This window comes from Sceloporus undulatus, chromosome 4 (genome assembly GCF_019175285.1).
Source record: "Sceloporus undulatus isolate JIND9_A2432 ecotype Alabama chromosome 4, SceUnd_v1.1, whole genome shotgun sequence".
Classification (NCBI taxonomy): domain Eukaryota; kingdom Metazoa; phylum Chordata; class Lepidosauria; order Squamata; family Phrynosomatidae; genus Sceloporus; species Sceloporus undulatus.
In genome coordinates, this window is record NC_056525.1 from 70080047 (window position 1) to 70100429 (window position 20383).

Consider the following 20383-nt stretch of genomic DNA (forward strand, 5'->3'; position numbering starts at 1 on the left):
GAAAGTAAACAAAAGCTGCTCCTTTTTACCTTCGGGATTTTCTGAAAATAAAAAGGAATGGCTTTTGTCTACTTTCCCTCCACTTTCTGTTTGGGTAGCATTAGTTTAACAATGACTTAGTGGGAAAATCAACCCGCTTTTGTGGGTTTTTTCCAATTTAAACCCCCATTTTTGCATTTTGGATTTCCCCCTGGGATAAACTCCTAAATTGGATTGAGCAACAGTGCCTTTGAACTGTGACTTGGCTGAGTGTCATTCCAAAGCTAAAATGTACTTGGAACAGGATTCATTGGTTGGTTAAAAATTACCTTTAAATCAATGACAGTATTTGAATCCAGAATGAGCCATAATATCTGCTGAACTGCTGAAATTTGGTTGTTGTGCTGTATGATTCTGGAGCTTGTAGCATTGCTTGTAAAACCTTGTTACCTCTAGCTGGCTTAAATCTTAAATCAGGTGGCATCCTGATATTATCAGATGGATTTGGCTGCCTAATCTGCCACCCAGGTGCACCCTGGGTCCATCCCTGCTTCCAGAAGGGCTCCTCTCACCTCTTTTTGGATCTAGGAGTTTTCTGATTTAGGAAAATGGCCACCAGAGTCCTTCTGGAAGCAGGGATGGACCTGGGACATATTAGGCAGCCAAATCCATCTGACAACATCAGGATGCTGCCCGATTTAAGATTTAAGCCAGCTAGAGGTAAGACAGTTTAACAAGTGATGCAATAAGCTCCCCTGTCTCTGCACTCAAGCCAATTGTTTACCAGGTAACTACTCACAACCCACAATCTGAACCCATGGTTTGTTGTTGAGCCACAAACTTCATCTTGTTTAAACTGTTATCTTGTTGTGAAATCTAAATCAAGAATGTTAGCTTGTTCCTGGCTTCTCCTCTCCCAAAGTAAGTCGGGTGACAGACCGCCGAAAAGCGGCAGCCTGTACCTGCCCCTTTCCCCAGTGTATCGGGGCCTCAGCTGCCAGACCGGCAGCCTCTGAGGTCCCGATCCGCCGCTTTGCAGGCTGCGGGGAAGTGACAAAAGGCCACTTCCCCGCAGCCTGGAAAGGGGTGTCCTTGGGGCTTCAAGCCCCAAGGACACCCCAACGGCAGTGGGGACTCCCAGAAAGGGGCCACTCGGCCCCTTTCTGATTTGCGTCGCTGGTGCAGCCTTCACACGGCTGCACCAGCGACGCAAACCAGGAAGGAGCTCCGTTTCGGAGCTCCTTCCTGCTCCGCCGAAAGGGCGTATTAAGCGCCCTCTCGTGGAGCGATGGCATCATGTCTGCGCTGCCTTGTTTGGATGCCATCATGGTAGTGGCCGTGTGGAACGGCCGCCGCCATTTTGTGCACGCAGAGCACGTACTAGGGTTAGCGGGGTGCGGAGCACCACCCCTTCCTAACCCTAGTACACGCTCCGCGCGTACTTTAATGGCGGTCTGTAACCCGCCAATCTCACATAAAAAAGTGCTAACAAAAAAGGCTGCAAAGAAACAAATAAAAAATGGGGAAGACAAGCCACAATTGGTTTTCTATGCAATGCATGGCTTCAGTAATAAATCATGGTTAACACAAACTATAACCTATTGTGATATGTAAATGTGACCATTCTGGGCAAGATTTGAAAACAGTAGACCAATTTTAGTTTTGAGGTGGAAGGCACTAACATTTCCTCACCCAGCTGGATCTGGGATGGGAAGGTTTCTTTCTGATAGAATGCTATATGGTTGCAGGGTGTATGCCAAGGACCACAACCACAGTGGGTTACACATCTGGGAATTTTTTCAGATGTCTTGCTCTGACACAGCAGGAAGTGGTAGGAGAGTTGAGATACTGGCTAAAATAGAAAATAGAAAAGGTATGTGGTAAAGAGAAACCGGGCACTGTGATACTGCTCCAAACTATTCAGAATATAGCCAAGCAACAGCAAAGTTGGCTCTGGTCCATGTACCACTTACATCCCATGAGTCACTTTTACATTGGCACAGCTGGCCTACAGCCCTTTGGGAGTGGTCTAGACAGGTTGTGAAATATCCTTTTCTGAATGTTTTCAGTAAATGATTGAATGGGTGCACCAGTGGACATCTGTTTGATTTCATTGGATAAAATGTTCCACAACAGGAGGTTTGGCTAAATCCCTTCCAGTGCAACAAACCTTTGAACAAATTCATAGATTCCATTTTTTGTAAGTCTGCTGCACATGACTATGACAGTGCCAGGTATGCCAAAAGGGAAAGTGAGGCAGATGACTCAGGCAGCAGAAGGCAAAGGTCAGCAGCAACAATTCCCCTATCTCTCTTACCTGAGCCACCAACCCCCAGTGATGTATTCAAGTCTTTTACTCCAGCTCTCAAGTCAAGTCTCTACTTTCAAGTCTCAAGTTGAGTCTCAAGTCTAGAGGCCAATTTTAACAGAAAAAAAGGAGGTTGGGTGTGTTTCTTGGAGGGGAACAGCAAATGTGTTAGGCAATAGGCTTGAGGTGGTGGTGGTGGGGGGTTTGAGATCAGCAGCCTGTACATTGGAGGAGCCTTCTAAAGCTTTTCAAAAGCCTCAGAAGGATCCTTCCAGCTCAAGCCCATTGCCTAACACATTTGCTGTTCCCCTCTGAGAAATGTGGCCCATGCTCTGGGGGTGAGGCTTGCCTGCTGCTTGAAGTTAATGACAGCAGCAAGTAGGTTGCTAAAAATATGCAAATTCCTACTTGATTTGAGTTAGTATGTCATTCATTGCCAAGCTGAGTCCAAATGATGTCATTGAAGTGACTTGAGTCTGACTTGAGTCCAAGTTAATCGACTTGAGTCTACAACCCCCTTTTTTTGAGGAGAAAGCTGTGTGAGAGAGAGAGATGTGGCCTGTTCTTTACCTTTAAACCTGCCTCCTCCAGCACATAAAATATGTGAACATCTGCTTAATATTTGAACCTATTTCTCATTATAAATACCAAAACAATTAATTCATTTTCATTTTCATTCCCTGGATGCAGTTCCTCAGAAATATGTATCTCAGCATTCTGACTTGCAAATTAACCTTGTGTTTACCTTCCTGTGACCAATAAAAAAATAAAGCATGCTAAATGCAAGGTATATAGGCGAGGAAAACCATACAATACTACAAGCAGATTTTTTTTTATCACCTGGGGATGCATCTGTGCAAAACTGTGCAAAATGTATTCTCTGCTGCTGGAATATACATAGCATTTCTTCTTATACCTAACAGATACATGGCTTGGTGATTGAGTTGACTGTTATTTTATTTATATCCTGCTTCTTTTCTTTCCGTCAATGGATTTCCTTCCCTTGTGAGACTACAGCTGCAGTATGAAGATCTGGCAACCTTAATTCATTGCATTTACTTGGAGCCAAATGGTACTAGCTTGGCTGAAGTGCTTCCTATCATTTCATCTAGCCTGCCCATGAAAAAACCCTCTTAATAGTATGCATCTGCACAGGGCCCTGAATGTACATGTAGTTTTTATTTGAGTTTTGAACTGACATTGTATCGTATACCAGAGTGCAGGACACTTTTAGGATTCCTAAAGTCCCCCCCCCCCAAAAAAAAAATCTTCACCGCAGTGTAGATCAAGGTCTGATTCTGCAGTTTCTTTCCTTGATTTATATTTGCTGTTGGTCTAACAATCCTTGAGTCATGGTAAAGCAGCAGCCAGGGCTCTTAATTGCACCATGAGGTACTGCAAAGAGTCACACAGCAATACTTTCTCAATGTTTACTAAACACTGCATGAGTTGTGTACAGACAGGCAAAGAGCCAGGCATGAGGAGCTATGGTGATGTTTGTGTGATTCACATGGACTGACTTTGAAAAATGCATCCAGTTACTGGAAGCGAGCTGGACATAATAGAGTGGCACTATTACTTCCCTTGATCTAGACACTATACTTCTATTGATGCAGCCTAAAATCACTAAGCCACCATGTCCCAATGTATTTACCTGAAGACACGAGAGATCCAAAATAATTTTGTATTATTAAGACTTTTAAAAATACATTAAACATTACAGAAATTTTAAAAAGAAAAGAAATTCAAGGACAGAGAAAAGGAAGAGGAAAGAAGAAAAGAGTGACTTTCAATCTTCCTTTTGGTGGTTATACATACTTATATTTATTTATACCTCTCATTACAAAAATTACAACATATTCCCTTCTTTCACTAACCTAATCTTTCCAGTCATCAAAACCAAAAACTACCAAGTCATTTTCTTTCTTTTTTTCACAAAAGGTCTCAGTTTTTTAAGAAACATAACTAATGCCTTTTCTCCAGTCAAACCATACAATTTGTCTAAATTTATCAACTTCAGCAACCAATCTTCCTTAATGGATAGTGTTAAATTCTTCCATGTCTGAGTATAAAACAATCTTGCTGCTGTGTTCATATACTAGAATACTCTTCCATATCTCTTTTCCAATTGCATATCCATCATTCCTGCTCCATAAGTTCTGAATTTAATTGAGTAGCCATCATTAAGATCCTCTGCATCAATATATTATTTGAATACCAAAAAAAATCCTTTCATATTATTCACATTTCCATTGTACAGTGAACTAGCCACCTGCAGACTCAAGCATCCATGGATTACCCCACCCCATTATTGTCAATGGTGGTGCATGCATTCAGCCACACACACATCAATTAAAACTAATTTTATCCATCAACAAAATTTGGTAATCTATTTTTATATTTTTCATTAACATCAAGCTAACACATGAAAATGCCAAATTAGACAATGCCAAATTGTTCAAATCTTTTTGCAGATCATTATTTAAAACTTTGATTTTACTTTCCAGAATTTCCATTATTTTATCATTAGTTTGTCTCACATTCCCAACCCATTTCTTTAAACCTCATTGTTCAACTGGTCTTTCAATTCTTTCAGTTTAAGCATATACCCCTTCATATCATCTGAAAGACCTGATGTCTTCACACAATTTCTGTAAAATTTCTGGAGAAGGAAATTACTCTTTGGACTCCTCTCTCACTTCTGGAATCTTTGCCATGTTCCTAGTGGTTGTTGTATTCAACCAATCCAAAGTAAGAATACAGCAGTTACAGATTTAAAAATAAAAAGCAAGTGTCTTGTTATCCCTCCCCCCCAATTACCTTTTAAGAATTTAGTCCCGGTGCAGTCACCATAGTTCCAAAACACCATCAGGCTGGTCTCAGTCTTACGTTCTTGTAAAATAAACAATCCATGTTCCCACAGAGGTCTAGTCTCTGTCTAATAAACTTCAAAATTCTCAAGGCTCATTCAAACATTTGTTTTAAAAAATCTTTAAAAAAATACTGTCCCCTTTACACATTTAAAACTTTGTTGAGCCAAATTCTTGCTAAACCGTTTACTTTTCAGACTAAAATCTAGTGAGTGGCCTTTTATTTCTCATTTCTTGTACAGAAAGAAGGCAAATCACTGAGGCTTTAACCTCACCACCAGTCAGAAGATCTCTCCTCAATTTTAAATTAGATTGTTAAAGATGATTAAGCAAGTGAGAATTTTCACAGATCCAGTGTCCTTTAAAGGTTCACCTAGCAGCTTGATCTTGGAGTTAATCTCCTCTCCCTCCTCACTCGCTGCTCAGCTAACTTCTGACTGCTATGAAATCAGTGTTCTCCTCCCAAGGTGCAGCATTTTGGAGCTCACGTGGGTAACCTCTTCTTATCTGGGGAGAGTTTTTGCCAGCTGAAACTTGTCTCCTAGTCAGGTAATTTGTCACTTAAGGTCCTCCTGTCAAAGAGCTTCATGCATGAACATCACCCCCCCCCCATGACTCCTCACCTGGAATCCCAAAATAGGTAGTACAACTGCTGTTCTTGGTTGTCATAGTAAATTAACCAGTCCTTATTTTTATGCACTTAGAGGCTAAACTGCACACTGCATTAAACATAAGAACAATATTTGGGGGTTTTCTTCTCTCACAATGTCTATCTCTCCCTTGTTAAATGGACAGTTCCTCAATGCCACAATTTAGAAAGAAAAAATATACACCTTTTTAATACTAGAATTCCCAGCATGTCCTCTGTTGATATTGTGGAGGATTCTGGGTCATGTAGCCTAAAAACAAACTTTCATGAGCCTTTCCTCAAATGTATTGCACTGCCAGAATAACTTCCCAACCAAATGTGGGCAGGCCAGATATTAAGGATCACAAAAAACCTACATCACAGATGTAGTTGCAAATGCATAATTACATCTTGTCTCCTGACCCAACTCCGCAAACCTACTCACCAGCCACATTGAGTGATGGAGGTCTGTTTATTTTATTTTATTTTATTTTTATGCCACTTATCTCTCTTCTGCTGGTGATTGGTATGCAGCAGGATGATATTTTCAGCTCACTCCCACCAATGAATGGGTGAGACTGCAACAATCAGAAGCAGGATTCCTGTTGCAAATCCTCCTTGTACTACAGCTGCTTTAAAAATGTTTCTCCCTCCTCGTCCAAGTTTCCCAGTTTATTTTAGTTGCTGCAAACTGCAAAAGTTAACTCTGCAGGGGTGAGAGGAGACAAAGGGTAGACTCAGGCAAAAGCAAACTTCTCCACCCACCCACCCCAGCTTGTGTATTCTTCCTCATTAATAATTTTTGTCATCTTGGCCACACAGTGAGGTTGCTTGGCTACATGTGTCCCAGTGTTCACCTGTAATAAGCTTGAGGATATGTATTAGGGATGTCAGGTATTCTCACAAAAATACTTGGGTTTGATGTCTCCAAGACAGCCTGTCAAAAAAATACTGGACTCCATCTTACACTACTCTTTGATGCCAGAGTCACAATTTGCCTCCTATTATATGATGATCCTACTCCCACAACTGTGTTTAAATATCTGTAATATCACTTTCCATCAGGGCATCTGAAGAAGATTAATGTCCTTGAAGGCTCATGCTGAAATCTCAAAAGCACAATTCAATTTCTTCTTTCCACCATCTCAATTTTTTAAAAAAAAAATATGTTGTGACATCCTAACACAGCTATCACTTTAGAACCTGTCCAAAACTAGAGCCTTTCTCCTTTGTGAAACAAGGGACATACAAACAAGAGGCAATGGAACTCTGGAATCTTCCAGGTATACTATACCTGTGAAATAGGCAGTGGTAGAAAGCAAGCAAGTGATAATGAGCACAGCAGCATAAAGGAAGGAAGGCACTGAAGAAATAGGCATTTTGGAACCAACAGAATTTGATCTAAAACCTATTGCTTAGCCCCAACTAGAGGAAACTCACTGAATCGATTGTTGAGTGGTGAGTCGACATGTAGGTAAATTCCAATGATTCAATGGGTCTGCCCAAGAAAGGAGTTTGTCTTGCCTCACCACTACTGGACAAGCCTATAACAAGTGCAGCTACTAGAAATAGAACATCAAGAAGATTCCACCCAAGAACTGACTGTTTAATGAAAAAGATGCAAATAATCATCGGCACATCTAACATTTTAAACTCTGTGCAACAAGACAGCAACAATCATTGCTATATGCAGTTTGCATACAAATGTATTTATTTGTTTATTTAATTTTATTTATATGCTGTATTTCTCCCAAATTAAATCCAAGGAAACTCACAAAATATACTTGAAAATAACAATAGTGAATTATCATAATAATGAATTATTATGTTATGGGGGGGAAACCAACTTTGGGACCATTCAGACTACCTTTTACCCCGGATCAGAACCTGGATTAACCATGGGAAGTTCATATTGGCTCCGATCTTTCCACAAGTGAAAACGAGACTTTCATACCCATTCAGGGGCAAATGCCCCTTGGCCTGGGTCTTTTGAAAGCAGAGTAAAAGCTGTATCTTTTGAGAAAAACTGGGTCTGGCAAATATGAACTTGTTCCCGATCATGATCGGGTCAAGTTCAGGGGATGGATTTAGGTCAGAGGGAGGGCAGAGGGTGGAACATGCCTCTCCTTTATCAGAGAAGGAGGAGGAGGAAGAAGGAGCTGAGGGAAAGAAGGGGGCCATGAAGGGCAGAATGGGAAGGAGGAGGAAGAAGGAGCAGGGCGAAGGGTCAAGTTCAGGGGAGGGAATTAGGTCAGAGGGAGAGCAGGGAATGGAACATGCCTTTGCTCTCGCAGGCAGCTCTCTCGCTCTCTCTCTCTCTGTACTTTTATTTTGACAGACTATGCACATACTTTTGATACACATATAGATAGAATGTGTCTGCTTGTGCTACATTACCCTTTCATTTGCTTGCTCCCAGCATGGCACCTCATTTTGCAAGAGGCTTTTTTCCTAAATTAATTTTTATATGTGAATGCTACAATGTGAATGTTACAAATGTTTCTCTTTCAATTTGGCAAATTGATACAGAATGCTTTTGCTATTGTATGTGTCTGTAAGGAATTCTGGGGTGGCTGAGGGAAAGCAAGAGGATGCAGAGATGGCATTTGGGGTGAGGAATTATTATTATCATTATTATTATTATTATCATCGTTGTTGTATGTGTATGTGAGACATTCGGGTTGGCAAAGCAAGAGAATGCAGAGATGACATTTGGGGTGAGGAATTATTATTATTATTATTATTATTATTGTATGTGTATGTGGCATTCTGGGGTCGCAAGGAGGGAGGATGCAGAGATGGCATTAGATTGCATTTTGGGGTTGAAAACAGAGGCAGAGGAAGAGCCATAATCTGTAGTGACCCAAATACAACAACAACAACAACACACACACACACACCCCTGGAGGTTTTTAAATTTGACAAAATATGTGCACACTGCCGCCAGGTTTTTTTTTTTTTAAAAGGAGGGAGGGAAGCACCCATCCAGTTGCCCAACTGCTGTAGGAAACGTCACCTTTGACAAAAGCAGAACTGAATTGGATTGACAGCAAAGGAGCCTTCTTTTAAACCATTACCTGCAAATGTGAACTCTCCGCAAAGAGCTGCAATGGCATTCAGGGTTAAATTTCCCTGACTGAGGTAAATTATAGTGGGCACTTGCTTCCAGAGAGATTTGGGAGGGGGGGACCCGGACCTGCCCAGTTCCATCCAGGGTAAATGGGCCAGTGGGAATGGGGCCTTTATTTTAATTTTGTATTTTAAGAATAATTATGATAAAGATTAAAAAAAGAAAATAACAACAGTAAATAGAATAAGTAAAAAAATTAAATCCTTTAAAATACTAAGTTAAAAGCATAAAACCATTAAAAACATACCCAAGCAAACACTGCAGTAAGAAGCATTCCTGGGCACAATTACATATTAAAAGTCTGCCGGTGAAAGGAGAGCAGAGACAAGCCTAGCCTCCAATGCAAAGGGGTTCCAGAGGGTGGGAGCAGCTACTGAGAAGGCTCTCTTGTGTCCTCATCAAATAAGCCTGTGATGGTGGCAGGACCAAGAGAAAGCTTACCCTTGAAGATCTTAGAGTTCTGGTAGGTTAATATGGGAGATACAGTTTCTCCAGTGGTGTCATAAGGGGGATGTGGAGGATTTAGACTGCACCAGGTGAAGGTGACTGCTCCTCAAACATCTGCATTTTGACAGAAACAGGCTTTAAAATGCCGAAGAGATAGTGTGATTTGGGTGAGGCTCAGTGGAAGGAGAAAGGAGAGGCCCCAGATTTTTTAAAAAAATAAAATGTCAAAACTTTAACATTTTCAGGATTTTAATTTATTTTTTTTAGAAATATTCTTTTTACATTTTCTTTAAAAACACCACATCTCACCAAACTTTCAATTTAACTACATGTAACTATGTATATGTAAATACATTTAGGCTGTGAATATGATATTGTTATTTAAAGGTATACTTTTAAGTTTGCCAGTTGTTTATGTTACAACTATTATCATTGTATTCAGTGATATAGTATATGGGAATTACGATTTATGAGTAACATTAGTACAAAACACATTCCTAAGGATTCTGTCTGGTGTGGTACTGGAAAGGATCAATGGCAGGTGAGTTACCACACTGGGTGTCACCAACCCTAGTTGCATCTCTCCAAATGCAAAAGCTCATACTGATAATCAGCAGAAAGTAGCTTGCTGTCTTGTGGGTGAAGAGGAAAACTGTGAAGTTAATCATTCCAAGAGTCAAACAAATTAAGATTTAAATCCCTTAAAACCAGCTCCCTTAAGAGCTTTATATACAGTGGTACCTCGGGATACGAAATACCCAGGTTACGAAATTTTCGGGATACGAAAAAATCCCATAGGGAATCATTGTTCCGGGTTACGAATGTTTTTTCGGGTTACGAAAAAACTTTTGGTGCTTTTTTCGGCTTTTTCGCACGGAATCGCGGCTTTTCCCCATTAGCGCCTATGGCAATTCGGCTTACGAAGGCTTTTCGGGTTACGAAAGCGGCCGCGGAACGAATTAATTTCGTAACCCGAGGCACCACTGTACTACTGGAATCAGATGATACATTCTCTTCAGCTAGAATTTACAAAATCTCTTACAGAAAAATCTCTGTCATAATATAGCAGCACTTGTTTATTCTATGTATTTGCTCATAAAGTATCTCTCAAGTGATTCACATTGACTCAGAGTCAAGAAGAACTTGTTCATTCAACCTCAAAGCAATCTTGAATAGGTTGCTGTTCTGTAAACCACAGTGATATTCGTCAGGTCTTGTTGGAAACTAGAAGAAAATGAATTATCAGAAATCACACTATACTAACACTACCTGCTATCTATGTAACTGGTAAAATGTTATTTTAAAGGCAGATAGGGACATGATCCAGCCAAACACAATATTTGAATTTTACTGAGAGAAATTTCAGCATGTGTTTAAGAGAAACTTAGTAAAAGACATTTCAGCATCTGGAAATCAATAGGAAATTAAACCCTACTAGATAATGTCAAAAGCTGCCAGACCTAGTGGGCCGTGTAATATAGTGGGACCTTGTTCTCCACTAAAGTTTGGTTCCAGGATCCCCGTGGATAACAACATCCATGGATGCTCGTCCCATTAAATATAATGGCATAGCAAAATGATGCCCCTTATATCAAATGGCAAAATAAAGGTTTGCTTTTTGGAATTTATACTTTTTTGGAATACGTTCAAGCCATAGATGCTTGAATCCGTGGATAAAAAAAATCTGTGGATAAGGAGGGCCAACTGTATATTAAGAACAGAATATTTGGAAATGACTTTCACAAGAAATAGGAAACAGATTACCCCATTTATATATGGGAAATCAGAAAATGTAGATATGCATTGTTAATGCATATCCACATACTTAAGATTAAATGTGACAACTGTTAGTTTTATAGCTGTCATTAAACATCCTATGGGTGTAAATTATGTTATTTTGCAATAGGTGGATTATTTATGTACCATATAAGGATGGGGAGAAGTAAAACTAAGGTTCATTTGCCATTTGCTCTGGAATGTTTTAAATACTGGAAGCCAAGGAATCCCTTCTTATTGTTTTCAACACACCTATAATGTGTAGAAGAGTTCTCAAGAATGAATTGGAACAGTTTTCCAAGCCCTGCTTTGAGCCATATACAGGGACTGCCTTATAAGAATGTCCTTTTCCAATTTCATTTTATTTCTGTCCCACTTTTTCCTCAGTGTAGGACCCATGGCTTTAATCAGTCAGCCTCCACTATGTGTTGGACTACAACAGTCATCATCCCCAACCAGGATGGCCAATGATGTGGGAAGGCTATGCTGGAATACTGTCAGAAACTGGTGACTTCCCCTATCTGCTTTGGAGGTAGGCCCACATAGGTCCCTTTCCTGGAGCAAATGAACTGGCTTCCCTTGTTCCTCAAGCCATTACAGCTCAAAGGGGCCACTGCTAGAACAATATCGGCTGCCCATATGCCATCCACATGGCTATTTTCAAGACAGGGATCACATTACAGATTAAAAGACACTTCCTTTTCCCAAGAAGCTTTCCACATGCCTTGCCTGCATGTATTCCTTGGTGATCATTGGAGAGTAAAGAAAACAGCTGCTTGAGAATGCCCTTGGCTAGACTGAGGAATCTGCCGAATCCAAAATATGGGCCAGTTGCTCACCCAGGAGGATTATATTGGTTTGTTTTGGTGCCTTCCCCCATCCCCCACATGCTTAAATTAAACTATAAAATAAATCTGTTTGGGCCAGGTATACAAACACAGTTTTAAAATATCCCATATGTTCATCACAGTGAACAATGAAAGCTCAAAGACATATATGAAATGTGAAAGTAGTCTAGTGGTAGCCAGAGCTAATAAGGTTGCCAGTTCAGGATCATCTCAAGCACCAGGGTTTTCAGGTCAAAACATGAAGCCTAGGGACAGACTCTAATTATGTTGTAAATGTTATGCATAAAGTACCAGTCATAGTTGTTCAAAGCTTGTCATTCAAACACACACACATGCACACACACAGAGTGAACATATTGCTTGTTTGGAAATTAAGGCAGAAATTTCAACTAAAAAGGCTGTTTTCAGATCAAGGTGCAATGAAAGGATTATTCCTTCTCACTTAGACCAGTGATAAACACCAGCATCGGGGAGGAGTAGGGCATGACAACCACACGCCGCACACCCTGACTCCGCCAGATGCTGGCATCACACTGCCTACCCACTCAGATGGTAGGTAGCGGCACACCATTTCTTTGGAGCAGTGTTTAGTTGTGCTGCAGAAAAAAAAAACCGAAAAGCTGCCGTCGCAATATTGTCCTTTTGCCAGCACTAAAAGGAATGGTGTTTAGCAACCTTTTCTGACACTCTCTATATTTCCTCAGATGCACATGTGCATCTGCAGATGTGCACACACACACACACTTCATCTACAGCTGATAACACTGTATTGCACGTGTTCATTACAACTTGACTTTAATGTAGGTACCCTCCTGACTGACTTTTGGATTCAGTTGGCTATTACCAGGGCTAGGTATCTTTTGGAACTACAGCTCAGAATCTCCCAGTTCTCAGCCATGGCTGGCTGGGGATTTTCAGAGCTGTAGCCCAGAAAATTCCAAGCATTAATAATAAGCCATCTGCGTTTGAAAGTCAATGTATCCAAGGTCTACTTATTATTATACAAACAGTGGCTTTCCCTGGGTCACTGCCTCTGAAACACTATTCTGAAGAGCTTGGGAAATTACTTGTTAATTGTTCCTCTTGTTGTCTTTGCAAAGTAACCCCATTTTGTTACTCATTACATGAAAATGAAAAATTAGTTTGTTTCCATTAACTTGTTTTGCTGCTTTTTTTAAATCTTTCTTCCTACTTTCCTTTACTTTTAAAACAGAGAAACCCTCAGGACTAATAAGAGAATGACATGAATTTGACATGACAAACTGAATAATTTGTGTCAAACTACCTCTCAAAATGCCTTAAAATGCCCTTTAAAAGAAACATTTTAAAGGTAATTAGAAATGTTGCTGGCTTCATCTGTAGCTTCTTTCTTATTTTTAATTTTTTCCCTGAAATGTGACTTTGTTCTGTCCTCATGACCCAGAAGAGTAAATAGTTACAGGCAACTTATTACAGTTACATTTGTGCTTGTAATTAGGTGTAACTTGATATTTTCAAACTTTGCTATCCTATATACCATTTAAACAGACAAAGGCAGGAGTTGTGTGTCTCTCCAGATGTGGCTGAACTGAAACTCTCAGCCTTCCTCCCTATTGACTATGCTGGTCAGGTCCAACAACATCTGGAAGGCCACACAATTCCCCATCCCTGCCTTAGGGAGGTTGCCCCACTTGAGAAGCCCTCCTCCTTCTCCCCAGGCTGGCTGTGCCAAAGGGGTGGCATCTGATCAGAAACAGCTGCAGCCACAGACAACAGCCCCTCTGCAGTGGGGAAGAGGCTGGGACATCTCCAGCTAGGATTAACCACTGGCATGTCCCACAGTATCCCGCAGACTCTCTGTCAGCAAAGCCTATATCCGCCCTCACGTCAATGAGGTGAAGTGTGAGGCAGCGGTTACCCAAACCTGCAGCCTAATTGCTAAGGCCCAGAAACCTCCAATGAAAACAATGACTCCCTGCAAAAGGCTCTGACTCGGCCTCTTTCTGCCCAGTCACCCTTTCATAATCAGGAAGGCAGGCAGGGGAGGAGAGGAAAGAAGCTCCATTGATCATCCACTGCTATAGTTTTAATCCACACCAAATTGTTATAAAGACTCCCAACAGCAAGCTTTTTCCCTCCCAATTTGTCTCCCTTCACTTAAACTTGGAAATTATGAAGAGAATTTTGCACCAGAGAATTGTTGCTCTCCATCAGAGGTCCCAGCAGTCTATAAAAAGAAGAAGAAAGGCCTTAAAGACTAGGGGGTTGTTCAGATGATGAAAATAATTCAGGTGGAATCTGAGTTGAATCTTTGTTGTTCACATGCATTTTGATTAAATCCAATTATGTTTTCAGGGGGTTGCCAAAAAACCCACTCAACCCAGGATAATCAATGTCTGGGGTTTTCTCAAGTTTTTGGAACACACTCCCTTAGAGAGTGGTGGAGTCTTCTTCCTTGGAGGTCTTTAAGTAGAGTCTGGATGGCCATCTGTTGGGGATGCTTTGATTGTGCTTTCCTGCATAGCAGAAGGTTGGACTGGATGGCCCTTGTGGTCTCTTCCAATTCTGTGATTCTGTGATTCTATGACTATTCAATGGGGAGAGAGACAGCATAGTGTAGTTGCTTTGTGCTTTGGACTACGATTCTGGAGACCAGGGTACAAATCCCTGCTCAACTGTGGAAACCTATTGGTTGAACTTGGGCAAATCACACCCTCTCATCCTTCAAAGGAGGGCAAAAGCAACCCATCCTGAACAAATCTTGTCAAGAAAATCCTGTGATAGGTTTACCATAAGGTGAAATCGACTTGAAGGCACACAGCAACAGCATTTAATGGGGAAGCATAATAAACTTTAACATACAGTGTTGGGGATATATGTTGTTATAATTGTATCATTTATGTTGTAAACCGCTATGATCTATATAGGAATAGCGGTATATAAATAAATATTCATTCATTCTAAGAGATCCGGATTCTTGCATGTGTGAACAACTGATGCAAATAGACCTGGAATAAACTTTGCAAGGTTTGAATCTGCTTTGAATACATTCACATCATCAACTCCATTTTTATTTCAGTGCTGACACATGTGAACAACTGAACTCTAAAAGATGTGCATAGATGTGGTTCCATAGGGTGAACAACAAACCCAGAATGCATGGGTGAGATTATTTGCATAGTCACAATAAAAACAACAACATTGTGAATGACCCCAAGGGCTGCTTCCACGCTGCAGAAATAATACAGTTTCACATCACTTTAACTGCCATTGTTCAATGCTATGGAAATCTGGTCAGTGTAGTTTGTTGTGGCACCAGAGCTCTCCCATGCACAGCAAACTACAGTGTCCAGAATTCAATAGCACTGAGCCATGGTAGTTAAAGTGGTGTCAAAATAGATTATTTCTGCAATACAGAGGCAGCTTAGATTGTCAAGACATTTCAGATATTTGGGCATGCTGTACTTGTTTTTCCTCCTCCCTCAACACTGAACACAGCTACTTGGGAGTTAGCATCCTCTGTATCAGCCAAAAAAAACCCTTTCCACCTTGAGTTTGTTTTACCAGAAAGAAACAAATCTCTCTCTCTCTCCCAACATTCATATTTCTCTGCTCCCTCAGCTCCAGCTTGGATATCTAGCCAGTGACTCTCATTGTACAATGTGAGCATGTTGCTAAGACAAACAAGGCACTGGCAGGGGGAACTCCACTGGGAGTATGTGCAGCCAGGCTCAGCAAAAACTGAGGGGTGTTTTTCAATCTTAATGACCTAGATATTGGATAAATACCAAGACAGAACCACCACACTGAGAAGAAAATTGCAACAATACATACTGTTCCCCTGAAACATCTCTCTCTCTCTCTCTCTCTCTCTCTCTCTCTCTCTCTCTCTCTCTCTCTCTCTCTCTCTCTAAGCACTACAACTCTCACAGTCCCCTGCAGAATTCTAGGAGCTGTAGTTCAAAAGCACAACCATGCCACACTTTTCTGAATTCAACGCAAGTGTCAGATTCCTAGGCATATAGCTCAGTTCCACTAATGCAATCTGCATCCCCCCAACCCTGGGATTTTTGGCTCACCACCCCCCCTTCTATGTCTCTTGCTCTACTCAGCTTGTCTTCTTGGCCTATGTGACCTTCCTTTAACTCCTTGACCCCCTTTTCCTGGGATCTCCTACTCCTCGCTGAGCCATATTTCCTGCTTTAGGCTTCCAATCTGTAGTGCTTGGCTCTGTTCCATTGAACATGCTATCCGGGTAATTAGCTTGAACAAACTTTGGCACAGTCTTTTCTGGATTTTAAGGTTGGTTTTTTTAATAAAAAAATCAGTACAAAAGTGGCCATTGAAGAGCTTTTCTTCAAACATCCTCTTTAATTTTGATGTAAAAAAGAAAAACTATCTGAAGGCACTGAGGCTTTTTATTTGAATTCAGAGGGACTAAATTAAACCCATTATTTTCTGACCTTGGATTAACTCCAGCTGCTGTTACTTTCCTTATACTTTTCGAATCCAGCTCCACATCTCTGTCCTTTTTCTCCTCTCTGGCAAACCGTATCCGTCTCTTACAAAATGCCAGAGCAGGTCAAGAAAAACATGACACCTGAAACTCCTGTTGCCTTCTGGAAATAAATATCGCAAAGTTGACAACTACAGCTCCCATCTACCCCAACCAGCATGGTCAGAGAAAGGAGTGATGGAAATTGTAACCCAGCATTTGGAGGGCCACAGGTTTCACTGTAAACCATGTTACAGTCAATTGGTCTTTTCAGCTGATGGGAATGCTAGTTTTCTAACAAGCATTTTGAAACTTGTCTGGCATTGTATTTATTATCTCCTTTGTCAGACTGAATTGTCTGAACAATTATAGATTAGACCCTTATATGGAGCAAATTCAGCAGTAGTCATATTGATTTCAGTGAGTCTCAAGTACAACCAATGAAGCACAACCATAGTAAGAGAAGCATAGAGTCAGAGTTCAAGGCGAGTTCAAAGGATGCTCTTCTGTTGACTTCTGCTGCAGCAGCTGAAATCACTGTGTTCATCTTGCATTGTGGTATCTCTTTTCTGTGCAATCAGGATTCCTTGAGGAGGTCTTTTTCCACCCCCAGAGGGGCAAAATAAAGGCACATTTACTTCTCATCTGCTGCCAATAGTCAGCATGCCTTCCCTCATGGTTGCACTTTTGTTGTGGGTGGGATGATGGTTACTCACTTTTGAAAGTGCAGAAAATCTGATACATTTCCTAGCAGTTGCATCCTCTCCCTTCTACAATGCTGGACGGTGGTGGTTGGGGCCCTGAAACTGTTCTTAGAACAGCAACTCTTCCCTCACTTTGTGTATACATGCAAGCCACTCACTGGAGGGCTGGCTTTGTACAGCAGCAAATCAGACTCAATGGCACTGATAAGCCAAGAAAAAGCATCCCTAGGACCATGTCCAGGCCTTTTGAGACACAAGGAAGGGAACTGCTCTCGGAATCCACCATGCTATTGTCCCTGCTGATGTGACCAAATCTCAGCAGCTATGATCCCAAAACACCACATGTCTCCACAATCCTACTGCTACTGAAAAACGGGATGCTTAAAATCTTGCCAAGGAAACCCCATGATACAGTTGCCTTAGGAGGGTTATCATAATTCAGAAACAACTTGAAGGTACACAGCAACAAAATGTCATCAGTGCTTTGGGAGAGGAGAGAGATCTATAGCTCTCCTATCCTCAAGAAGACTCATTTCTCTCAACACACAAGATGTGTGTGTGTGTGTGTGATTGTTTGTACATGTGCAGTACCACCATCACATGGGCCCCCTAACCACTCAGGGCCCTGGAGTATTTGCTCCAATTGCACCATTGATCATTTAGGTTTCCAATCTGACAGAAATTATATTGTGACTCTTGTGTAGAGCAGTTTTCACAAGCAACACAGGGTCCTTTGTGATCCAGCTAGTTACGGGTGGGAGAAGTTCTCAATTTTTTTGAAAATAATTTTTTTAGAGGTATAAATTTTCTTATTGGCATAAGAGAAAAAATATAGTTGGAAGGACAATCAAAACAACAAGGGCTATTTTCTGTGGCAATGCATTATATATGTGAACTTTTTGTTTCATTTTATTTGTAGACAGAGGATGTTACTGGAAGGCTGTGTCTCCTGTGTTGTGCAACTCCTGCACTGGAGACTAAATCCACAAAAATGTCTTATAGAGAAGGAAGAGAAATGGATCAACATCATTTGTTCTCCTTCCTTCTGTTCCTGAGAAGGTCAGTCATGATGGCTTTTGCACATTGCTTTTTGCAAGCATCATCCTAGCAATCTGTCTGTTATGCTTCTATTGTTCTGTAAGTAACATGGTTATATCTTTGAATTCTACCTGTAAGGAAGCTGGAACTTTAGAAGCAGCTATAATAGAAAAGTGCAAACTATTAGTACTGGTGTTCTTAAAGTTCATGCATGGTGTACCTCTTGCCTGAACTGAATTAGTAGAAAGGGATTTTTAGACATCTGGAATTATTCTACATAACTGTCAGTTCCACATTGGAGGGAACTCTGGTAGAAGCTAATCTCAGGGATCTTCCAGACTTGTCTAAACAAGTGTGCATTCTTGAGGATTAGCGCCTTAGGTTTTTCTGGGTTTTGTCACTTGTTGTCACCTCCAAATACATTTGTTCCATTCTTTTGGGGACTGCTTGTAGTGATTTCTTGAATCTCTACTCCAATTCCATCCTGGCCTCTGAGGGGAAGAGGAGGTAGGCCAATGCCATCAGGCCTCCCTAAAGGAACTGAGCCCTTCCCAGAAGGCATCCAACTCCATCCTGGCCTCTGAGGGAGAGAAAGGTAGGCCCAACGCCTTCCCTAATTGGTCCTAATCAGAGTAAGAAGGAGGGCCCTCCCTCCAGTCCATCTGCCCTGGTCCAGGCCTCAGAAGGAGAGAAGATCTGCTGGACTTTTCCCCTTCCCCACTGCCATTCCCTTCTCCTTTTGTCTCTTGTCTCCTTAGATTGTAAGCCTGAGGGCAGGGAAATGTCTAATTAACAATTTGTAAGCCGCTCTGATAGCCTTGGCTGAAGAGCGGGGTATAAGTAAATAAATATTATTATTATATTACAGCTACTCAAAGTTGTTGTTTTTTCCAACTTCGGCAAATGACAAATTTTCAGTGTGGAGTCGAAGGCTTTCATGGTCGGCATCCATAGTTTTTTGTGGGTTTTTCAGGCTATGTGGCCATGTTCTAGAAGATTTTCTTCCTGACGTTTCACCAGCATCTTTTCTCCTTTCTGTTCTTTTTTTTTTTTTTTTTACATTTAGAATTGTAGTGCAAAAGTACTAGTTCACTGGTGTACTATAGCACCAGAACTCTAAAAATAATTTTAAAAAGAGGAGAAGAAAATTATTATTAATAATAATATTTTCCCACCCTTTCTCCAAAACTGGGAGTCAGAGTGACTTACAAGACGGTACTATGAAAAACATAGAAAAGTGTTACATTAAAACATAATTAAATTATTATTACAATTATTAAATTGTTACAATATTAAAACAGAAGGGAACATATTGTTCCAATGATCCTACAAATAAAAAGAAGTCCATGTAATTGTGGGAGCAAAATATTGCACCTGATGCTGGGAATTGCCAGCAAGTAGTTTGACAACAGAAATTGATTGGATATTTTAAGACATCTTGAGAACTACGGGAACAAATATTTCAACCTGATATATATGCCCCATCTAAGGGAACCCTCATTGTGAAAATTTAAATGTTCTGCTGATAGGTGAGTCTGCTTCCATACCCCCTTTTCAGTTTAAAATATTTCAATCAACAAGACTAACAACAAGGTTAGCTATTCAGACTCTACTTTTGAGATGGCAGGGCCAGTAAGGCCGCCATAGTAGTGTGGTGATAGTCCCACATCTCAGGGTTCACTCCATGGCCTTGTGCCCGAAATATGGGGGTTGAGTGAGCTCATTAAGATGGCATTAAAATGGTACACAACTATTGTAGCTCAGAGTCAGCACTTGGGTTTCCAATGCACACTGGATGAGAGGCAGGAAAAACCCTTCTGGCTTTCCCAGGCAAGCATGGGAAGAGAGCCAAGGAGAGTATAAATGCTGATCTCCAGTAGTAAAGGAAAGAAAAGGATGAAGAGTAGTAGGATGGAGGCCTCCTGAAAAGCAAACAGATCATAAGTGGAGGGCCATAATTTGGAGAACCCTTTATATATTTAATTAAAGCTGTACTGAATTAGAATACCCAAAATGGGCTTCTAGGGAACCATGGAATGTATGGAGTACTTGAAAATAAAAGAATTACTTCCAGCTATAGCTCATAGAATGAGGGCAAATGTGCTGAACAGTTGCAGTATTTGTTACTGTAGTTGTTGAAGAAGGGGTTTGTTTGTTTAAAAACAACATTTTAAAATTATT

General features: G+C 40.8%; 1 protein-coding gene across 1 annotated transcript in view; it reads right to left on the reverse strand.

Annotated features, from left to right (window-relative positions):
• EPS8L3 (EPS8 like 3) overlaps positions 1-5562 on the reverse strand; it is a 71862-nt gene extending 66300 nt beyond the window's left edge. Inside the window, exon 1 of the mRNA XM_042466003.1 lies at positions 5108-5562. The gene's annotated coding sequence lies outside the window, so the exon portion shown is untranslated. The remainder of the gene's footprint in view (positions 1-5107) is intronic.
• Positions 5563-20383: the final 14821 nt, after the last annotated feature.